We start from the raw sequence: 22112 nt of genomic DNA, 5'->3' as shown, positions 1-22112 counted from the left end.
GCCCTATGCTGCCTGTGTGTTCAATACCCTCCCTGCCCTATGCTGCCTGTTTGTGCCATACCCTCCCTGCCCTATGCTGCCTATGTGCCATACTCTGTCTTCCCTATGCTGCCTATACACAGGCAGCATAGGCCAGGTAGTACTTACAATGTCTGAGGTGTGAACAGACGAACAATGTGGGTGATTACAGCCTGAGCAGGAGGTGTGAACAATGCAGGGGGTGAACAATGCATAGATTAAAAGGTGTGAACAGTACAGGGGATTAGATGTTTAAATAATACAGAGGGATTACAGCCTGAATCTGAGGTGAGAACCATGCAGTTAATCTCAGTACTGATACTAGTGCTGGGCGGTATCACCAAAAATTTATATCACGGTATTTTTCAAAATTATATCGGTATCACGGTATTTGACGGTATTTTTTTTTCCCCATGCATGATTAGGTGACCACCCCAAACACCCGCCACCCGCACCCCCCCCGCCACCCAAACACCCCCCCATCCGCACGCAGCCCCCCCATCCGCACGCACCCCCCATCCGCACGCAACCCCCCCATCCGCACGCACCCCCCCACCCCAAACACCCCCCCATCCGCACGCACCCCCCCACCCCACCCCAAACACCCCCCCATCCCCTTCACATAAATATAACCCCCCACCCCACCCCCCCCAAACACAACCCCATCCCCTTCACATAAAATATAATTACTGGCCAGGCACCCCCCGACAGCTCACATTGGTATCCGACTCTGAATGCGTCCTAGCGATGGCGCTTTTGTAGAGTGTGCGCGCTGACGTCACCTGCGCGCTGACGTCACGCGCGCGCCGACGTCACGCGCGCGCCCGGAAGTATTCAGCACACCGGTATGTAGAAAATTCATATCGGTTTCAAACAAAAAAAACGGTGATCGGTTTTTACCGGTATACCGCCCAGCACTAACTGATACCATTTAAAGTGGGCCGCCAGTTGGACAGCACTGCATTAGCATATTAAAAACAGAGGAGTCGGAGTCGTGGAGTCGGAGTCGGGAGTATCAGAAACTGAGGAGTCTGAGAATTTATCTACCGACTCCACAGCCCTGGTCACCACACCAGAACAGCCACTACTAACTGAAGCACTTACACTCTTGTGGTCTTTTTTTTCACCATGTACTACTGTATACAATTGAACTCCTTCAGGTTGTTGTGTATTTAGGGGAGATGAGAATATTGATTTCTGCAAAGAAAAAAAAATCAAACAGTTCCATTCTCCAGAATTGCAGGAAGTTAAGAGGAGCTGTGGCACCAGCTACATGGGCATCGGCAAATTTAATTTTTCAAACAGGAGAGATCCTCTCCAATCTGACAGGGTCAAAATCAGCTAAACTGCCTTACCACATCTGGACATGCAGGCCCAACCTAAGAATGACACTTACAAGCTCAGCCTTTGCTGGGCAATAGCTTTAATTTCACAATCATAATGACAGCATTATAAACAATAAAACAGCTCTTTTCTGTTCAGAGTAAGTTGTTGCTCGTACAAAAGCTAGCCAGCATGCTACTGGAATTCTACACTAAGCTCAATTGTTAAACAGAGGTTTGTTAACAAAATTGCAGAGATCCACTAATTAGCACAAAGGTCAAGGGCAAGCAAGCCGATAACTATGGAAGTTACAAGTAGGTCTTTGCCCAGTCACTTGTTTCATTAAACAAGTTTCATACAATTGTGACTGTAAAAACTACAAACAACTTGGTATATGTTTACTTTAAACAGCAAATGTGCTGCATCCAACTAGTGTGTAAAGCACAGCAGTAGCTCAGCCTTTTAATAGAAAGTCCTTAATATAATAAGTATTTATGGAAAAACATGCCAGGGAGATGTGGCATGACAACTCTGTACAGCTATATTTACTAAACTTGCAAAAAAAAAAAAAAAAATGTTCTGATTTTGTGAAGGTTTTATTTTGCATTTGTTTTGCCTTATGATTTAAGTTGTCACAGGAATGTTCCATCTTGGATCTTTTTAGAAGTGTCAGTGACACATACATGCTCAGTGTGCTCTGGGTAGCTGTTGAGAAGCTTGGGGGCCAATTTATGAAATTAGGTTTTTCCTGTCATAGAGGCTGTAGCTACAGGGCTGATAATAAATTCTGGTGCTAACTGATCTTGTTTCCGAGCTGCTGTGTAATGAGAATCTGAATTATTTACTAACCAGCCTTATATAGTGACATTGATGTATATATACAGTATATTGTTTGTTGGTCCCTAAGCTCAGGTAACTGAAAGCAGCACAGAGCATGTGCAGTGAATCAGTAGAAAAGACGACTGTGGGCCTAATGAGGGCATCTTTGGAGGAACAGATCTACACCGCTAAAGGGTTGTGGTTGCCTTGGATAATGCACAAAATTTCTGCCCAGATTCTTTGGCTAAAGTTCTCCTTTAAAGTACTATGGCACAGGCTACTGAGGTTGACACAAAGGCTGATGGCACACGTTTTGACGTCCACTGCCATTAGGCAAGAAAAAAAAAACGAAAGTCAAATTGTTCTTCCCTGCATGTAACTACTTCCCATAGAGTGTTACGGGAAGGTGCTAGTTAAAGAACACAAGGAATTCTCTTAACTTGGAAGTCAAACACTCCTCCCTCTTTGACATCCTGGAAGAAACTGATTAATAAAACTCTCTCTAAACAAAAGCTGGTATTCCTCGCTAGAGGATGCCCAAAAGAGTGTAAAAAAATTGGTAACCCTGGCTGCAACAACACGAACAGCATTAGAAACTGTATTTAACTGTGCTTGGTGCCTGTCTGCCCTTTTGCCCCAGGCCCCTCTTTTCCTTTCTCCCTCTTTTCTTGCTTCCTCTTCTTCTCTTTCTTCTATTTTATCTTCTCTTGTTGTAATGAATGTTTATTTGAAAATCTTAAATAAAAAACACAAGGATAGACCCCCACCTCAGTGTTTCAGAAAGAGGTCCATCTTTTACAGTTAAGTGAGCATTAATTTGCACATTTACCATAGTTTTCTATGGGAAGTGATAAAAGGTAAAATGGGACATTTTACTGCCACTGTTATCAGCCAGAAAAAGGCTATAGCCTGAAATTCTTGTGTGGCTTTCCACTGACTTTTAATAAAACCATCCGAGAATGAACGTATAGGTGAATAGCAGCATGAAAACACTTTAATGCATTTATTTGGGCCAAGAACCTTCTGTACCAGCACTTTAATATTGTTTTCATTTAGGTCAAAGTAGACTAAAGGTCCCCTTACACTATAAGATCCGCTCGCATGACGATGTTGCCAAGCGAGCGGATCTTTACCCGATATCCCCACCTACGGGTGGGCGATATCGGGTAGCAAGTTGCTTAAAAAAAAAATAATCCGATAGTTTGGCCCTGGCTATGGGCAGTCGGTTCGGGGACCGCATCAACGAGTCGATGCGGTCCCCGATCAGACTGGATTTTCTAACCTGGCCATCGATATCTGGCCAATTTCAGGCCAGATATCGGTCGGCCAGGCCGCTCATTTCTTCCCATACACGGGCCGATTAGCTGCCAAATCGGTCCAAGGGACCGATATCGGTAGCTTCTATCGGCCCGTGTATGGGGGCCTTAAGGTAAACAAAAGTTTACTTAGTCTAGTTCCTAATTGACATATGGTAGCTGATTTAGGGCTCTGGCACTCTGGGAGATTAGTCGCCCGTTTTCCATTTAATACAGAAAATACAGGGAAAGAAAAACATTCCCTAAAAGCACTTAAAAAGATGTTACAGAAACACTTTTTGTATGATATCACTTTTATCTGCTAAACCCAGATGTTCTTAGGGTGTATTCTTTTAAAAAATTATATCATACCAAAAGAGTTTCTGTAACATCTGGGTTTAGCAGATAATCAGCTCCCAGATGAAAAAAATATTGGAAAGCCCTTTAGCGAAATCAATTGTATTCTAAAGTGAGCCTACATGGAAAGAGGCAGTATGGCCAATATCATGCTGTCAGTATACCAATCAAAATATTTTCTTTAAATGCTCTGACTGCAAACACCACCAAAAATTGAAATCTTAACAAATAGCTTGGATAAAGGATGCAATTATGCATAAACTATGTCTGCTAAGGCAACTTGAATCGCCAGTAAAGAGTGTAATTTAACATTTTCTAAAAGCATTTACATATAAAGTGATTTCCTCAAGTATTCACCCACCTTGGCTTTTTACCTATTTTGTTACATTCCAACCTGTAACTTAAATGTTTCTGAATCTTATTTTATGTGATGGATCTGCACAAAATAGTCTAAGATGGTGAAGTGAAATGAGAAAAACATATATAAATTTTAAAAAACTGAAAATTGGCATGTGCATATCTATTCACCCCCTTTGCCAAGAAACCCCTAAAAATTTTTGGTGCAACCAATTACCTTCAAAAGTCACATAATTAGCGAAATGTATAATTGAGTGGCCCCCAAACACCCATGCACAACCTCCCACTATCAAAAACCTAAACCCAATGGTCATGTGAGGAAAAAAAAACAGCGGAGCTGGAAGTGGTTTCCAGACTTACAGTAGCATCCAGATGCAAAAAGGATAGTTATGAGGCCTGCCAGTACATAAAATATATGGACCGTCTCTGCTCATCGGTTCAGAAACGCGCAGACCCAAGTTCAAACAGCCATCATCTTACGATACCAGTATTAGTGCTTTAAACCAGATAATAGCTACCAATGGCAGTGTTTCAATAAAGTTTGTCAGAATGTGCTTGACTGCACTGCCAACAAAGCGCAGCTGCATGCAGTGTGGCGTTTCATGCATTTAACATACTGAGTTGTTATAGATCAGCAGCAGCACTTGTTAATTCTTAAAGGAAGACTCAATGGTTTAACAATTAGGGGTGTACCTAATCCATTATTTTAATTTCTGGGGCGAATACCAAATCCTTTGTGAATACCAAAACCGAATGCCAACATGAATATGCAAATCAGGAAAAAAAAAAAGCCACATTTCATTGACCAAGGAGGTTTAAAAGTCTCAAAATCTGCCAATGCACCATATCTGCATCATTTTTACAGGTCAAGTAGCAACTCTAAAACCATACCTTAAGTGGCCGCCGTACCTTGAAAAAAGTAAAAAAGTAAAAATACAGTGGCCCCTGGGCCATAGGAATAAGAAATGTTACTTCAAATCCACACTGAATTTTATTCAACAACCTGCTCTTTACCAACCAATGATGCAGAATCTACATTGGTTGCAAAAAAAAAAAAAAAAAAAAAAAAAAAAAAAAACCATGGCTCTTACAGTAGCTTTAGGGTGATTTAAATGTTGACCTTCTAAGACAGCTGTTGAGATAAAAGCCTGCTACATGCAGTCTAAAATTGCCAATATACTAGAAACCACTAAAAATTATTGATCAAGGAGTACAGCTGCCATGAAAAAGCCACTAATACTGCAGGCCTTTGTTGTGGTGTGAGATGCTCTAAAAGTGAAATTATGTAAATGAATGTGAATGAGTGTAAACATATGTGGGTTCTGTCATAACACTTGGGCTTCTGCAGTGAACCACAAAAAGTACACCTCATTACCTGCCTTGCCACAAAGCAAAGAAGAAACATGCATCGGTTGCATGATCAAAGAGAGAGATGAAGGTTTAATAGAAAAATGCAGCATGGTATGTTAGCCAGCTTAAAAGGACAATACCATCTGATGTTTAGTCTATTGCATTAAAATATTTTAATGATGTTTGCACGACACGCTGTCATCACACACTCCAAAGGGCACATTTATCAAAGTACAATTGTTTCCGAATACAAAGTTTTCGTACTCTGCGTATTTTTTGCAACTTTTTCGTTAATTTGTGCGAGTTTTTCATACTTTGCTACAGTTTGCGCAACAAAATCATATTTGTCGCAGCGAGTGTGATAGTTTCAGATTCATTAAAGCTTCATTATCGTGACTTTCCTTGGGCCAGGTTGGAGCTGCAGAGCGCCACTGAGTCCTATGGGAGGCTTCCAAAAAGATGCGCAGAAGGATCAAAGTCAGAAAGGTTTTCCCACCGTTTACGATCGTTCGGATACAAACATTTTGTGACTAATAATAAAGGGATACAATTGTCAATAAAATAAAACATGTAAAGCTGGCCACATATGTGCGGTTACATTACACAAAGGTATTTCTTGTATGTGTAATGATGGCCCGCAGATAATGGCCGACATCCATGTACTGTGGATATAAGCCAGTTCAGAGACTGGACATGTTTAAAAAGCTACTCTGCTGATGCACCAATTTTGCCTTGCAGGGTGAATTGGCAGATGAGGAAACAAAGAGGAGCCACAGCTTCTCTTCACTTCCTGCTGTTCCAGTTGTTAGGGAAGTATCTCCAAATGTTCAGAACAATGTAAAAAATATAGGCTTAAAGAAGAAGGAAAGTTAAAATCACTCCAGTACCACGAGCCAGCGCTCCTGTTGGAAGAAAACTGCACTGGCCCAGGATACTTCTGAGCGAGCAACATTATCCCGATTGTCTTGATAAATGCAAGTACACCATTAAGTCAAAGCAGTATTTATTACCCTTTTCCTGAAAATCTCATAAGTATCTACTACTTGTGGATGCCTATGGCCAATTTAAACATGAGAAAGAAACAGAGGAACAAAAAAAGTATCAATGAATTTTGTCTGATCTGGCTGACATACAGTCTAACTGGGATGTGAATGCAAGTCTTAAATGACCCCTAGCTAAAACAATGAATACAAAACATATCTAGAATCATCTAAGGAATTTAAAAAAAAGAATGCATGAAGATCTTTGCAGACTTTTGACTTTGGCCATCTCAAGACAAGATCTGTCAGCGTTGTGCAGCAACAAAACCAATTTTAAGTGACAATCATGCAGGTGTGCCATGTCTGCTACAATTCCAACCGTCCACAATGGAAAGCAGTAGGAGAATATTCCACTGTTGCATTCTTCTAGCAACAGTTATTGCTACAAAACAATACAACAACAAAAAAAAAAACTCATTGCAAGACATAAGATATTAAGCTAGCGTTTAAGACATAAAACATTATTAGACCCCACAGATTCCCCACAATTCTGAGAAAAAACTAAAAAGTGGAGTAATGAGTAATTTACAGTTGATTATGCAATATGTAAGTGCAGCCACAACACTTAAATAAGCACTGTACCATGACAAGCTCAGTCTCCACGTAACAGTAAGCATTTTGTGCACGGTCAGCCCTTGCTAACATAAGCAGATATTGCGACTTTACTCCATGTCTTATCTGCTACAGTTTTCCCTTTCACTTCCCTCCTTCATTTTACAATTTCACCTAGGTTTAGCCTTTTCAGTAAATAAGCAGCACATGCAGCATACCTAAACAGCACCAAAATACCATGAAATTACTTTTCCAAATTTTAGTAATGATACATAGCATCACCCAACATTAAAAAGTATATACATATAGAATTAATTTCTTCTTGTTCTCATCAAAGTGCAGTATGTAGTTGATTTTTCTTTCTTCTTTCAATGACCCATGTAGTGGAACTTATGGAAAGAACAAGATAAACATGCATTTGAAGTGGCACACAACGTGAAAATTTGCCATCCTTATAAACCAACGAGAGAGGAATGAAAAACTGCACTGAGGCCTTCACACCAATAAAAACAAGAAGTCTTGGAAAAAGTGCTTAAAACAAACAGTGGTTTTGTAATTGCAACATATACATTTATTGACTACTATGGAGCTTTACAGATACACCCTGACACTATCACACTACACACTTTCTTACCCCTCTATAACAACATGTTGCTCACCAACCCCTTGGATGTTGCTCTCAGTGCCCCCAAACCAGGTAGTTATTTTTGAATTCCTGACTTGGTGGCAAGTTTTGGCTGAGTAAAAACAAGATATACTACCAAAGAAAGCCTCCTGTAAGCCGAAAGCCTCTATGCACACTAATAGCCAATCTTAGCCCTTATTTAGCACCTTGAACTTTTATGATGCTTGTTTTGCTTACATTTGACTGTGGTTCTCAAGAAAGAAAGGTTGGGCATCCCTGATCTATATTATTGCCATACAGCTGAAGTTCCTAGGCTAGTTATAGATATTTCAAGTCCTGGGTAAAGGAACTCTGACTGACACCTTCTTTCAGCAGGAAAGCAGCCATCTATAAAATAAATTCAACATCAACGAATAGAAGAAATAAAAAGAGTAAAGAACTGCAAGCATTGGTTACTATGGTGTGTTATATGTAACAAATTAGACCACCTGCCAAACCAAAAAATCACATTGCTCCCTATAAAAAAAACCAAAAGGGACTGCTCATCCAACAATGCAAGCTGCAAGAAATTCACAGAGAGTTCTGGCCTATGGGTGTTGCACAAAAATAACTTTGCGTGAAGAACTGTGCTCTCTCTTTATGGTGCTTGCATGAAAGAAGCTTTGATTTAAATAAAAAATATGCTGCTGGCATTTAATCCAACTGTTGTTTAATGCTCCTTTGTTAATAAATGCCCAAGACACTGGTGAGTATGCAGAGAACAAAAGACAACTGAAGGGTTCTGAGATCTAAGCTAATAGAGCTGGCATTATCCAGCTTCATACAACTGAAAAAAATAACCTTTCTAGAAGTGTAGTGGTGTCACTATCAGCCTATAACTAGTCTCTTGTTGGCTGGTCACCTTGGAAAAGGCTAGGCATGGAAATCCCTTAACCATACCAAATGATACAATTATTACTGTAAAGACCCTTAAAACACTGGGCTTAAAGCAGAATTTACAGAGCACTGACTCATGACTGTGCTTTCCCACAACACAATATGCATTAATTGCCCAAGCTGCAGTAACCTAATCTGCATTTGGCCTGACCCACAGTAGTCATCTCCAGCCTGCACTATTTCAGCAGCTGGGGAACTTGAACTTCCACTATCCTCTGCCAGCCAAAGGCAGACAAGATGCTGTGAATTGTAGTTCAAGGAAAACTAGAGAATGGGGCTGTCATATGAACATTAAATAAAAACAGTGCAGAGTCGATATAAAGCCATGCAGAGTGCAGAAGTCTGTTGTACAAGAGGAGCCCTAATGGCAGATCTGCAGAGCCACAGGTGGCAGAGGCCGCAGTGTAACCAGGGGAGTCCTGTGTATGGGATATTTCGGGGTACAGGGAGCTCTGTTTATCGGGGAAGGCTGTAGGCCGGTGTATAGGGCGCAGTGAGGGCCCAGTTCTAACACGCTCGTTCCTTATAACAATCCTGATCTTTCTCCTGCTCCTCCTCCTCTCCAGGAAGCCACACAGCCACCGGCGGAGAAAGGAGCCCTGGGGCCCGACATGATACTGGGCTCCTCCGCCTCATCTCCCTGAGGGTCCTCCTCTGCACCCATGTGCAGCCTTACCCTGTAACCCCTAAATGTTGCCAAACTCCCCATAGACATGCTGCCAGTTCTAACCTAACAACAGCTGGGGGCACGAAGAGGACAGGGTATGTGGCTAGCGATTTAGCTCCCACACCGCGACTGCCACTTTAACCCGAACATCTTTCCGCTTTGGTCATTTATTCTCTTATAAATATATATCATTTTTTATTCTTACCTTGGAAAGCTTTTCCCCAACACTGCGAGCAGCAGAACCATTAACTTCCCATCCGCTCCAATTCCGAGGCTGTGGAGACCCGCAAGGAATGTGTTTCCGTAGCCACCACAGACTCCGCGATCGACTCCACGGCTGTTACTCACAGTCACTCCGCCTCTATGCTGCTTATGCCACAGACGCTGCTTCCATACACCAGGTCTGACGTCAGAGAGCTTTTAGGGCGCATGCGCGAACCTTATTAACCCCTGCAGGCTTGATTCGCTGGGGTTTGCCAAAAGTACAGTTGTCACCAGTGTGCAGTTACAGGTCTGGACTAGCAATCTGGGATTCTGCCAGAGGGACTGCTATTAAGATGCCATAGAAAGTCGCTATTTAGTGGCTGGCGGAGGAGCTGTTTGGGCCTCTGTGAACTTTGAAGCTAGGGCGTATTTTTTACTCTAAGTCCAGACCTGGGCAGTTAGGTTTGTCTTTGTTATTATTACACATGCTAGAAAGCATATCTACAAATAAACCCTAAAGTCCTATACTTTGGTTGCCCAATGATACATATCCTTTGTTTCACCTGGCACTCAGCAAAACCTGTTGCATGAAGTAGACAATCATCTCAGACAAGCTTCTCCACAGCTTACAGAACTGTGTGAGGTTCTACAACAGCTGAGGCTGGATCATTTAGTTCCCAGTTTTAGCAAGTTATTGTATGTGTTTATGTACCAAAGATAGTTCAGGTTAGGTTAGAGATTAGTGTTTAGTGTTGCCACCTTTTCTAAAAAAAAAAAAATACCATCCTTTCTATATTTTTATATTTTTTGCCTATTAATAACATTGGCATCAAGCATAATGTAAATTAAAATCCAGAAAGAAAATATAAACCATGATATATAAAATTATACAAATTGATATACAAATTAAGACTAAAAAGTGCAAACACAATAAAACAAACATAAAGGAAGACATTAGTGTTTGTGCAAAAAAGGGCTCGATCTGTCATTTCTTTTTCACTTTGCCCAACTGCACGGGGCATTGTGCACTCTGCATAAGGCGTGCTCGATTCAAAAGAGGCAGGCAGAGGAGGCATGTAGGTGTAAATATACATATGGCATATGTGTTCAGCTGCTCAAGGCCCTGATGGCCTCCATACTACTAAGTTGAGGGCCTCCCCCCCCCCACTGTGCCCCCAATTATTAGCACACTATCTGAGCCTCATGCATGGTGGGTCCTGCCAACAAGTAAAATGGGGCTTAAATAAAATAAAATTCCCTTTACACGCACAGCCAAGCTTCTAATTTGCAAAACTAATAATCATGCAAAAATGATTTTTATGCTTTTTAATGCAGTTTACACAATTCAACTGTTTTAGACACAGCAATACCTTGCAGAGCCAAGACAAAGATATTTTCAATAGACAAAGCCGTGCAACAGTACATTCCATATGCAAGCACCTACTCTGAGCAGGACTACCCGTATGTGTAACTCATTGATCATGGTTATCAGTGTGCTTTTTTGTACATTTAAGATTATCCCATACCAGCTAATCTGACCCAATCTCAGGCTTAAAATGGCTGTGCATGTTAAAAGCCACTCATTTGGTGAGGATACCAAACAAGCGGATCTTCTCCCAATATGGCCACCTACGGTGTGTGATATTGGGACAGTTTGATCATTTCAATGAAGGGTATAGGGGCCGTCAGACCGAGGACCATATCAATGAGCCAATGCAGTCCCCGATGCAATGGGAAAATATAACCTGCCCAATTTTCAGCCAGATATCGACTGGGGATGCCCATCAGGGGCCCTACTACATGGGCAGATAAGTCTTCGAATCAGTCTAAAGGACTCTAATTACAGCTTAAATCTGCCCCTGTATGGCTACCTTTACTTTATTATGAAACCTTGGGCTAATTGCTCATAATTTTACTGGGAAAATATTGCAATGGTCCATTTTACAAAAACACATTATGGGGAATACTTATCTCCTTTGAAGTAAATACATTACTTTCAACAAACTGTATGATGGAGGCACTGCTAAATGTCGCACAATATATACATAGTTACAGCCTGTACGATGTATGTGCCTTGGAACACATATATGCCTGAAAAATATTCATGAAAACATTTTTAATGTTTTACAGTATCACTTCTAAGTGAAAGGCTAAAATTTTAATGTGTGGGGGGAAAAGCTGATAAGAGCATTTAGCTTGTTTAAAGAAGAACATTAAGTGCAGGAAAATTAACACAAACAGCTGACATTCCAGCTGTCCTTAGACAAAAGCATTTTACACAGCTGTCCAAAGCCACCTAGGAGACTGGTGTTACATTTAAGAAGAGAAGGTTGAACATATGTCACTATGGAAAACTGATATGACTGGTTAGAACTGTCGTCATATAATTGTTGTACAGGTATAGGATCTTTTATCCAGAATGCTTAGGACCTGGGGTTTCCAGATAAGGGATACTTTTATAATTTTGTCATCATACCTTAAGTCTTCTAAAATAAATGTAAACATTAAATAAACCCATTATGGTTTTCTGCCACCAATATGGATTTGTGCAGTTACTGTTTTATTATTATAGAAGAAAAAGGAAATCATTTTTAACAATGAGAATTATTTCCTTATAATGGACTATATGGGAAATAGCCTTCCTGTAATTTTGCTGTGATTGTGAATCTCAAGGCCAAAGGAAACAAGATTTAAATAATGTATATAGTGTAAGTGAAGTTTATTTTGCTTGACAAACACAATTGAAATGAATATGGAATTATGTGTTAGGGCAGTGATCCCCAACCAGTGGCTCGGGAACAACATGTTGCTCCCCTACCCCTTGGATGTTGCACCCAGTGGCCTCAAATCAGGTCTTTATCTTTGAATTTCTGAGTTGGAGGCAAGCTTTGATTGCATAAAACCCAATGTAATTGCCAAACAGAGCCTTCTGTAGGCTGCAAGTGCTCAACGGGGCTGCCAAATAGTCAACCATAGATCTTATTTGGCACCTCTGGAACTTTTTTCATGCTTGTGTTGCTGGCCAACACTTTTTCCATTTGAATGTTGCTCACAGGTATTAAAGGTTGGGCATCCCTGTCTTAGTGTGACGGGTCCCCTTTATTACTAAATGATATTGTTAACACAACAAATAATTCAATTTACCATTTAAAATCTTGAACCAACAAATGTATTTTTTTTTTAGCTGTAATTTTGTGTAGGAAGACATCTCAAAACATTGTGCCTGATTCTGAGCTTTCAGAAGGAGCCAGCGCTACACATTAGAACCTTCTTTCAGGTAACCTATTGTTTCTCCTACTCCATGTAACTGGAGGAGTCCCAAGCCGGACTTGGATTTTTTTCTTGGTGATATCTCTCCAGCTTGCAGTACAGCAGTAAGGTGTGACTGAAATTTATCAGAGCACATGTCACATGGCCGTGGCACCCTGGGAAATGAAGAATATGGCCTGCCCCTTGTGAAATTTCAAAATCAAATATAAAACAATTTGTTTTCTCTTTTAAAAAATGGATTTCAATGCAGGGTTCTGCTGGCAAATCTCTATTAAATGATGTGTTTTGAAGAAAAAAAAAAACATGTTTTCCCATAACAGTATTCCTTTTAATTCCAAGAATCCATCATTTCACAATATAACAAACTGAGGGAGGAGCTGGATCACTTTGTCAGGCTAAGGAGTGTGCAATTTCAGATGCAATTCATTATGTTTTCTTTACCCAGAATTCTGCATTTCCCCCCACAATTTCTAGCGACATCGCTGCCATGAGAGGGAGTTGCATCTGACACAAATGCAAATGTTTTGACAAATTGGCTCAAATCACCCTCACACTTTCATTTTGCAACAGATGCAATTGTGCTAATAATTATGAAGATGGCACCATGTCTGCATGTGACTCTGTAGGTGCAAGTCTGCCGCACATATTGACTTGGCCTCCAGTGGAAAGCCTGGAATCACTGCTTGCAGCTGCCAGTAGTTTCAGGCTCCTCTACGTTTGTAGGCACGCTTGTGTGATTCAGGAGATGGGTCAGGTACACAGGCACCTAGCACAACTACAGTGAAGTGCAAGGAGGGTCTTTGAATACAAAAACCTTTAGTGAATGGTGTCAATACATAAAATGACTGTGTCCATCATTTGCATGACTGCAACTGCAGTGGTAAATTAGACCTCTGTTAAACATTTCACACAGAATTGCTCCCCTTTACTCTATGTTAACCCTTCTTAACACTGCTAAGGAATATCACACTTTTTATACCTTTATTTACATTTTTCCATTTATGGACAGTTTATTTTTTCTTGTCACTTGATATAGGTGTTTTTTGGGGAACCATAGGCCTCTACTTAGGCCACTGTCCTGTAATTATCCTCTATCTTCCTATAGCATTTGCAATGGCTACCTGCAGTGTGTCTGGTTGCAGGGAGCATGTACAACCTGCCACCACCCAATAAGTACCAGCCAGGCAGCAAGGTGTATATTCCAAAGGAGAAAAGATTTTTGGTGGGGGCATATAGTAACACAATCAATTACATGAATGTTTATGCAATGACAGGATGTTTATCATATAACTTACCATTTCACTATGTTCTATACTCCTGAAGTAAAGGGAGGACATTATTCCCCTATTTTTCTACAACTGAAGAATGACTAGTTTGATCGATGTCATTCATCACTGATACTATTAGAGAACTCAGGAAGGATTTCCACAGGTTCAACCATCACACTAGAACGAGAGTTTGGATGGCTCTGAGACCATCCAGAATTCTCTTCCCTGCTGTACCATGCGTTTTTGTAATACGTTAAACACACCTCCCAACATTTGAAAAGTGTATAGAGGGACAAAAAGAAATTCTGCACGTATTGCAGCTAAACCTTTTTAACCACGGCCATTTTTGCAACCACACCCCCTAAATATCACTCCCATTTTTACAAAATTTGTTGGGTTATTTAAAGTTTTAACATATTTTTGGGGGCTTTGGGATCTTGTTTTATGTGTTATTACAGTGTTGCTAAAAAAAAGGTAAAATTGCTCTTTAAAGAGCAAAGAAAGGCTTCTACTATAGCCCTTAATATATTGTAGAGCCCTCATGCCTGTAGCAAATCGGCAACTTTATTTTTTAAAATAATGCTCACTTCTCCCAAAAATTGCCTTCTAACTTTGCAGTATTTGCAGTCTGTCACAGTCGCCATCTTGGATTTCCCCCATTCGCACCCCCCCCCCCGCGGCGACCAAACCCCCCCCCCCGCTTGCAAGTCCACCCCCCACCCCCACAGCGCTCACCTGGTCCTTCTGTGTCCTCTGCATCTGTGTGCGCGCTCACAGGGGCCAGAGTAGGGGAGAGAAGGGGAGCGTGTCACTGAAAAAGAGCAATGCGCATGCATTGTATCTAAGTGAAAGTGTAGCTTGTTAAGTTTTCTTGGCTGTCTGCCAAAAGCCTACTTATTTAATTAAGTTTGAGAAATGTATCTTTTTTAGTGTTTAGTGCAGGAGAGCAAAGAGAAATGATGGACTTTTCAGTAAATCCAGACTGCGGGCTGAGCTGTTAAAATCAGGATTGGCCTGCGAAAAATCGTGACAATTAGGAAGTTTACATAACTGTTAAATCCACAAAACAAATTTGTAATTCACTTTTGAACATATTTTTTTGCTCACTAACAAATTTTCATGCTCTTTCAGTCGGTTTCCTTGGCATATATTTGCTGATTTCACTTTTTACTAAGTTTGTCTTTTCTTGTAAAAGGGAAGTCATCTGCCAGCCGACTTCCCTTTTCCTTAACAGAATGACGTGGAATTCAAGCTTATCACATGGTTAAGCTCAGTAAGCACAGCAAAACAACTTTGTCAGTAAGTAACTTTTAGAAAATAACATGAAGTAGTCAGTAATTATATACAATTGGTAGAAAAACACTGTTTAGGACACAAAAATCTTTTTTATAAAGTCTGTATACCCCCTAATAAGGGCTGAGAAAGAAAGTTGAGAGATGTTACAACTATAGGGCTGCAGGTTTGACGCCCTTGTGTGTATGTATGTATGTATGTATGTATGTATATGTATATGTATATGTGTATATATATATATATATATATATATATATTATATAGATTGTAAGCTCTACGGGGCAGGGACCTCCATCCTCTTGTGTCTTTGACTCTTAACTTATTGCAACTGTAACTGTATCTTGTATTTATTGTTATACTTTGTATTTATCTATTATCTTAATAACCCCCTGCTTGTATTAATGTATTCTACTGTACAGCGCTGCGTACATAAGTAGCGCTTTATAAACAAAAATATACATACATACATACAAAAAAAGACCAGCAACACTGGGATTTCTGTGCAAATCAAAAGAGTACAGGTATAGGACCCATTATCCAGAATGCTCGGGACCAAGGGTATTCCGGATAAGGGGTTTTTCCGTAATTTGGATCTCCATACATTAAATCTATTAAAAAATCAATAAAACATTAATTAAACCCAATAGGATTGTTTTGCATCCAATAAGGATTGTTTATATCTTAGTTGGGATCAAGTACAAGGTACTGTTTTATTACTACAGAGAAAAAGGAAATCAGTTTTAAAATTCTGAATTATTTGATTAAAATGGAGTCTATGGGAGACGGGCTTTCCGTAATTCGGAGCTTTCTGGATAATGGGTTTCCGGATAAGGGATCCCATACCTGTATATTTAAATGTGGATATACAGCCAGGCTGTATTTTTTTTGGTTTGTCCCTGAGGAAGAGCACAGTTGGTGCTCGAAACGTTGGATCGTTTTCATTAAAAAAAAAAATTGTTTTCTAACAAAGTCCCTGCGTGTGCGGCTCATTGTCTTGCTATATATATATATATATAGTATATAATAGCAGTGTGCCACTCTTCTGGTAATATTATATATATATCATTGAAGCCGTGAGTGCTTTCTACTACAGCTGTGTGAATATTTTTGGTGAGCACCCGGCGTGTGGCCTGAGAGAGAGAGAGAGAGAATATAAGGGTATAACATTGTGAACAAGGTCCTAGACCCGGACCGAAACGTTGATGTATTAATTATGTAATTGCCTAAAATAAAGACAAGTATTTGGCATTGGAGTGCGCATAACCTGTGGAATATTTTATATATATATATATATATATATATATATATATATTAAAAAATATCTACAAAATATAATATGACATTTGCATTTTTATCTTTGTCTGCCTCTTAAACTGGGGGCCTAGGACAAATAGCTAATGTCCAAATCACTAAAACTGCCCATATCATATAATATTAATGATATATTATATTAAAATCACATGAAAATACATTCTAAAATAATATTTGTATCCTAGCAGTAACCATAATATTTGCTGACTACATTTATTCTGTAATAAATCATATTATATATTACAGTTTTCCAGAACATGTTAAATTGAATTAACTTCCTTTCTCCATGAAGAGAAACACAATTACTATCCATATCCGGCTGTCACCATCAAATTACATAACTTATTATCTAGTTACTTATTCAATTGGACATGGGTTAGACTTGCTTCTGTGAAAGATGCTGTGCCATTATCCATCCAGCAGCATATTCTGCAGGTTATGTGATAGAAGGACAAAGTAAACTAATAAGCAGTACTAGTCAGTGTCGGACTGGGATGCCAGGGGCCCACCAGAAAACCTTAGAGCGTGTGCCGACTCTTCAAACTATTTTTCATCCACTTCTCATTATAGTTTTTTTTCTTTATATACTATAATCTATTCTTCTTTATATTTAGATGACTTGTTCCTATAGAGAAATAGGAAATTACCATGATGTAGGCCAAATGGTTAAAGGAGAAGGAAAAGCTAATAAAGAGTTCATCTCAAGCTGCAGGCATACCTTCAGTTCTCGCAACAATGCTCACCAATCTCCCCATATTTCTCCCGTTCAGATGATCAGAAGCCTCAAAGGAAAAAAAACCGAGCTGTGTAAAGAAAGTTCCCATAATGCTTCACTCCTTCACCAAGACCAAGACCGGTGTACATGCTCAGTTAGTAAGACTATGAGGAAGCTTCCTGCTGATTGGCTCAGATCACACGTTCTTAAGGGGGGGGGGGGAGCAGGAGAGAGCTGTGCGTCTCTGGCACAGGAAAACAAAGAGACAACAAATCCTGTTTATTTTGACAGAAAACTCAGTGCAGCTTTTCTGTGAGTGCTTATGGCTGTATTTACATAGACATTTCTGATAAAGCTTACTTAGTTTTTACCTTTCCTTCTCCTTTAAAAGCAGGAGAGCCCAATGATACCTGGGCCCACCGGGAGTTTTCCTGGTATCCCTGTGGGCCAGCCCAACACTGATACTAGTACAGGACTATGGTAAATTTGCTGAATATCCTATGGCATCACATAGTCCAGGGTCCTGGACTATGTGATGTAACAGGACTACAGCAGTTAGCAAAGTAGCAGAAACCTTTATCACACAGCCTTATAACTTTTTTTTAGTCCTTTCACATGTTGCAAGCCTCTAAAATCCTGTTGGATGGTTTAAATTAGGCCTGCAGAATAGCTGGAGGATGGCATGTAACCTACTTACCTAGCACAAACACTTTGATCTAGTCTGGTTATGGGGCCAACCTTCCCCCATCATTGGTTTTAATGGGAAACTATACCCCCAAACAATGTAGGTCTCTATAAAAATATATTGTATAAACAAGATCATATGTAAAACCCTGCTTTATCTAAATAAACCATTTGCATAAAAATATACTTTTTTAGTAGTATGTGCTACTAGGTAATACTAAATAGAAAATTGTCATTTTAAGAATTAAGGGCCACCTCCTGGGATCAAAGGATTCACAGTGCACACAAACAAGCCAAGGCTCATATACATGCTAGGCCCCATCAGCCAATGAATGGACAGAGTTCTGCCTTTTGCTTGCACACTATTTCCTGTTACAGTTCTTTATTCATTATTTCTGGTCATGTGATCTCTGAGGGAGCACACAGCCCATTACTAAATGGTGGATCAAGGGAAAGGAAGTAAATACATTTGTGCTTTAAACCAAAGAATTCATAATTAAGAACCCTCATTACACGTTTCTCTCCTAAATAAATTAATCTCTTTTTGCTGCTACATTTATCGTCCTACCTGTCAGAAAAGATTACTGTTCCATGTCCCAGACTGCAGTTTCCTTTACTCTCTCTGCAAAATGTGCCAGCTCTTATGTCAAATGCCTGTTGCTGAAAAACATGCACTACAGGATTTTGTGTAATATTCCCTAATTTCTGTGTTGTTTATATATCATTTGAAATAAAGGGAGTTATTAACGTTATTTAGCCAAAATGTTTTTTTCTGTTTCTGCTTGTCATTGTCTGTACAACATTATTATAATACAACTTGTATATAAATAACACATGAGTAAGTTATTTTGGATTATTGACATTTTAGAGAGATTATAATAACAATATTATATTAAAGGAGAAGGAAGTTGGAATCACTGTGGGGTTCCAAAATGTTTGGAACCCCCAGTAATAATTCACTTACTTGATACCTCGGACTGGTGCTTCTGTTAGCAACTGCACCGGCCCAAGGTACATGCAGGCCAGCAATCCTCTTCTGTCTTCTTGTAGAGTGAAAAGCTGCACTTTAACAAAAAAAAGTTGGGCTTTTAACTCTATTGCGCATACATGGGCCTCGGGATCGCAGTAAAAGTAGACGAAAGGAAGAGGATCGCTTGCTTGCATGTAGCCCGGTCTGGTGCGATTTTCTGGCAATAGGAGCACCAGTCTAGGGTATCAAGTAAGCGATCTTAATCATTGGGGGTGTCTAACATTTTGGCTCCTCCCAGTAATTCCACCTTTCCTTCTCCGTTAACGTTTGTAATGTTTGTCTGTCATGCACTCTTGCTGCTTTTACTGGACTACAGTTGTTGTAGCTTAGTGACCATTAGCAGCCTGCAGGACATATCAACTCAAAAATGTATGGCCTAATAAAATAAAATATACTTTTTATTTCCCTGCCCCCTTCACCCGCCTATGTGCATGCGCGTCCATTTAACTCATATATGGAGCAGTGGGGAGAGGACATGCAGAACATCCGGTCCCCATTGCTCCATATGTGAGCAAAATTTTAGTGCGGCTTGGGTGGCATGCTGCCCTAGACCCATGCATTTGTGGCCTCGTCACAAATTCGTGCCTGAATATGGTAGATTTTATGTGCAAAGAGAGAAAATTGGGAGTGCTCTGTCTAACCCACGCTGTAGCACTAACCAGCTGCTACTTTTTCAGCGTTTGTCATCCTCGACAAATCTCCCTTGTCGCAGGCGTCTAGTCTCCCCTAAATACCATCCCACCGGCGAGTATTTCAATCGGCGGTGGGATCGCATAAGCAGCGACGCAATTTCCCCAAAATCGTGGAAGTTGCCTTGAGAGGAAACTATGCCATCCCACAGGCGATTTACATACTCACCGGTGGGATGGTATTTCGGGGAGATTAGTCGCGGGCGACTAATCTCCCCGTCTGCAACAGCCCTAACTCTGGAGTTAACCAACTGCTACAAGAAAAAAAAAAAGATTACCGATTCCTTCAGAAAACAATACCTGAGCCTGTCAGCAAAGTTGTGACTTTCCTAAAACAAACAGATTGTCACTGATGTGTTTGATCAGACATCACAATCTACACAGATAAACAAAACACAAAAGATGATACAAAGAACAGAGCAAAAAAATTGATAGAATACAAATAATAAAGCTGGCATTAAAGGGCACCTATCACCATAAAAATGGTTCCCCACCCAAGCAATAGTTTTCTCTTAAAAAAACAGCCTGACGGTACTAGCCCACCCATACCAGGAGGGAGCTCTTGGTGCAAGCAGCCATATTATTTAGTGCACATAATGAGTAAGACTCTCTGCTCGCTCATTATGAAAATGCGTGTGATGTAGGTGAGGTGGATGTGATTCCGCCTACGCCTACATAATGAGTGAGTTGTGGCACTTGATCATTATGCGCATGCTGCAACATGGCTGCCCACACCAGAAGCTCCCTCCCGGTGCGGGCAGCCTTGGGCTGCCGGGGGGTTTTGTTTTTTTTTTTTTTAAATACAGTCTTATAAAAAAGTTTGGGAACCCCTCTTAATTCTTTGGAGTTTTGTTTATGATTGGCTGAGCTTTCAAAGTAGCAACTTCATTTTGATATATACCATGCCTCATGGAAACTAGTATTTCAACAGTAACATAAAGTTTATTGGATTAACAATAAATATGCAATATGCATCATAACAAAATTAGACAGGTGCATAAATTTGGGCACCCCAATAGAGATATTACATCAATACTTAGTTGAGCCTCCTTTTGCAAATGTAACAGCTTTTATATGCCTCCTATAGCCTTTAAAGCGGACCTGTCACCCAGACATAAAAAGCTGAATAATAAAAGTCCTTTTCAAGTTAAACATGAAACCCAAATTCCTTTTTTTAAATAACACATTCATACCCATTATAAAGGCTTTTGAAAATCCCAGCTGTCAATCATATATTGCTTGCCCCGCCTTTATGCTTTAGGCATAGAGGCGGGGCAGACAATACCTTTAGCTTTCCATTCAGCACTTCCTAGATGTCACTGCACTTCACACTTTTCCCCTCCCCATCACCTAATTATGTAGCCAGTGCATTGGCATGGGCATCTGGTCCTCCAACAAGATTTTGGGATGATACAAAGCTTGCCTTACTAACAGTGTCTACAAAATGGTGCCTGCCTGCTTGCTGTGATTGAATAGTTCCAAGACTGAAGGAAACAAGATTTATATTATCTGTATAGTGTAAATGAAGTTTGTGTGGATTCTGGATGGTGATATTTTTGACCATTCCTCCATACAAAATCTCTCCAGTTCAGTTAAATTTGATTCAGAATCAAATCATCCCATAGATTTTGATGATATTCAAGTTGGGGGACTGTGAAGGCCATTCCAGAATATTGTACTTCTCCCTCTGCATAAATGCCTTTGTAGATTTCAAACTGTGTTTAGGGTCATTGTTTTGTTGGAATATCCAGCCCCTGCGTAACTTCAACTTTGTGACTGATGCTTGAACATTATCCGGACGAATTTGTTGATATTGGGTTGAATTCATCCAACCCTGGACCCCAGTCCCTGAACTGGCCACACAGCCCCAAAGCATAATGGAACCTCCACCAAATTTGACAATTTGACAGTAAGTAGCAGGTGTTTAGTAATAATAATTTAGTGTCATCTACAATCACTAATACATTACTTACCATACCCTCCCCTAAGTCATTAATGAACAAGGTAGATAAAAGTGGACCCAACACAGAACTCTGCAGAACCCCACTAAAAACTCAATTCCAAGTAGAAATTATATAATTAACAACCATCCTCTGTACCTGATCCTGTAGCCTGTTTCCTAAACACATACAAACAATTGTATTAGGTCCAACAGACCTTATCTTAGAAAGCAGTCGTTTATGGGACACTGTATCAAACACTTTAGCAAAATCCAAATAGATCACGTTTACTGCAACCGCACTGTCCACACTCTAACTCAACTCATCATAAAAAGCAATTAAATTTGTCTGACATGATCTGTCCTTCAT

The 22112-nt window shown here is 40.1% G+C and overlaps 1 protein-coding gene across 3 annotated transcripts in view; it reads right to left on the bottom strand.

The window, feature by feature from the left end:
- The window catches only part of evi5 (ecotropic viral integration site 5), a 90962-nt gene extending 81215 nt beyond the window's left edge, over nucleotides 1-9747 (bottom strand). For 2 of the 3 annotated variants that reach the window (XM_002933802.5, XM_031901004.1), the window contains exon 1: nucleotides 9545-9747. The gene's annotated coding sequence lies outside the window, so the exon portion shown is untranslated. The remainder of the gene's footprint in view (nucleotides 1-9544) is intronic. The other variant, XM_031901003.1, reaches the window with a different exon arrangement.
- Nucleotides 9748-22112: the final 12365 nt, after the last annotated feature.

Source organism: Xenopus tropicalis, chromosome 4 (assembly GCF_000004195.4).
Source record: "Xenopus tropicalis strain Nigerian chromosome 4, UCB_Xtro_10.0, whole genome shotgun sequence".
NCBI classification, from domain to species: domain Eukaryota; kingdom Metazoa; phylum Chordata; class Amphibia; order Anura; family Pipidae; genus Xenopus; species Xenopus tropicalis.
Note: the sequence above shows the minus strand (reverse complement) of the source record. Positions and strands in the feature narration are given on the sequence as shown.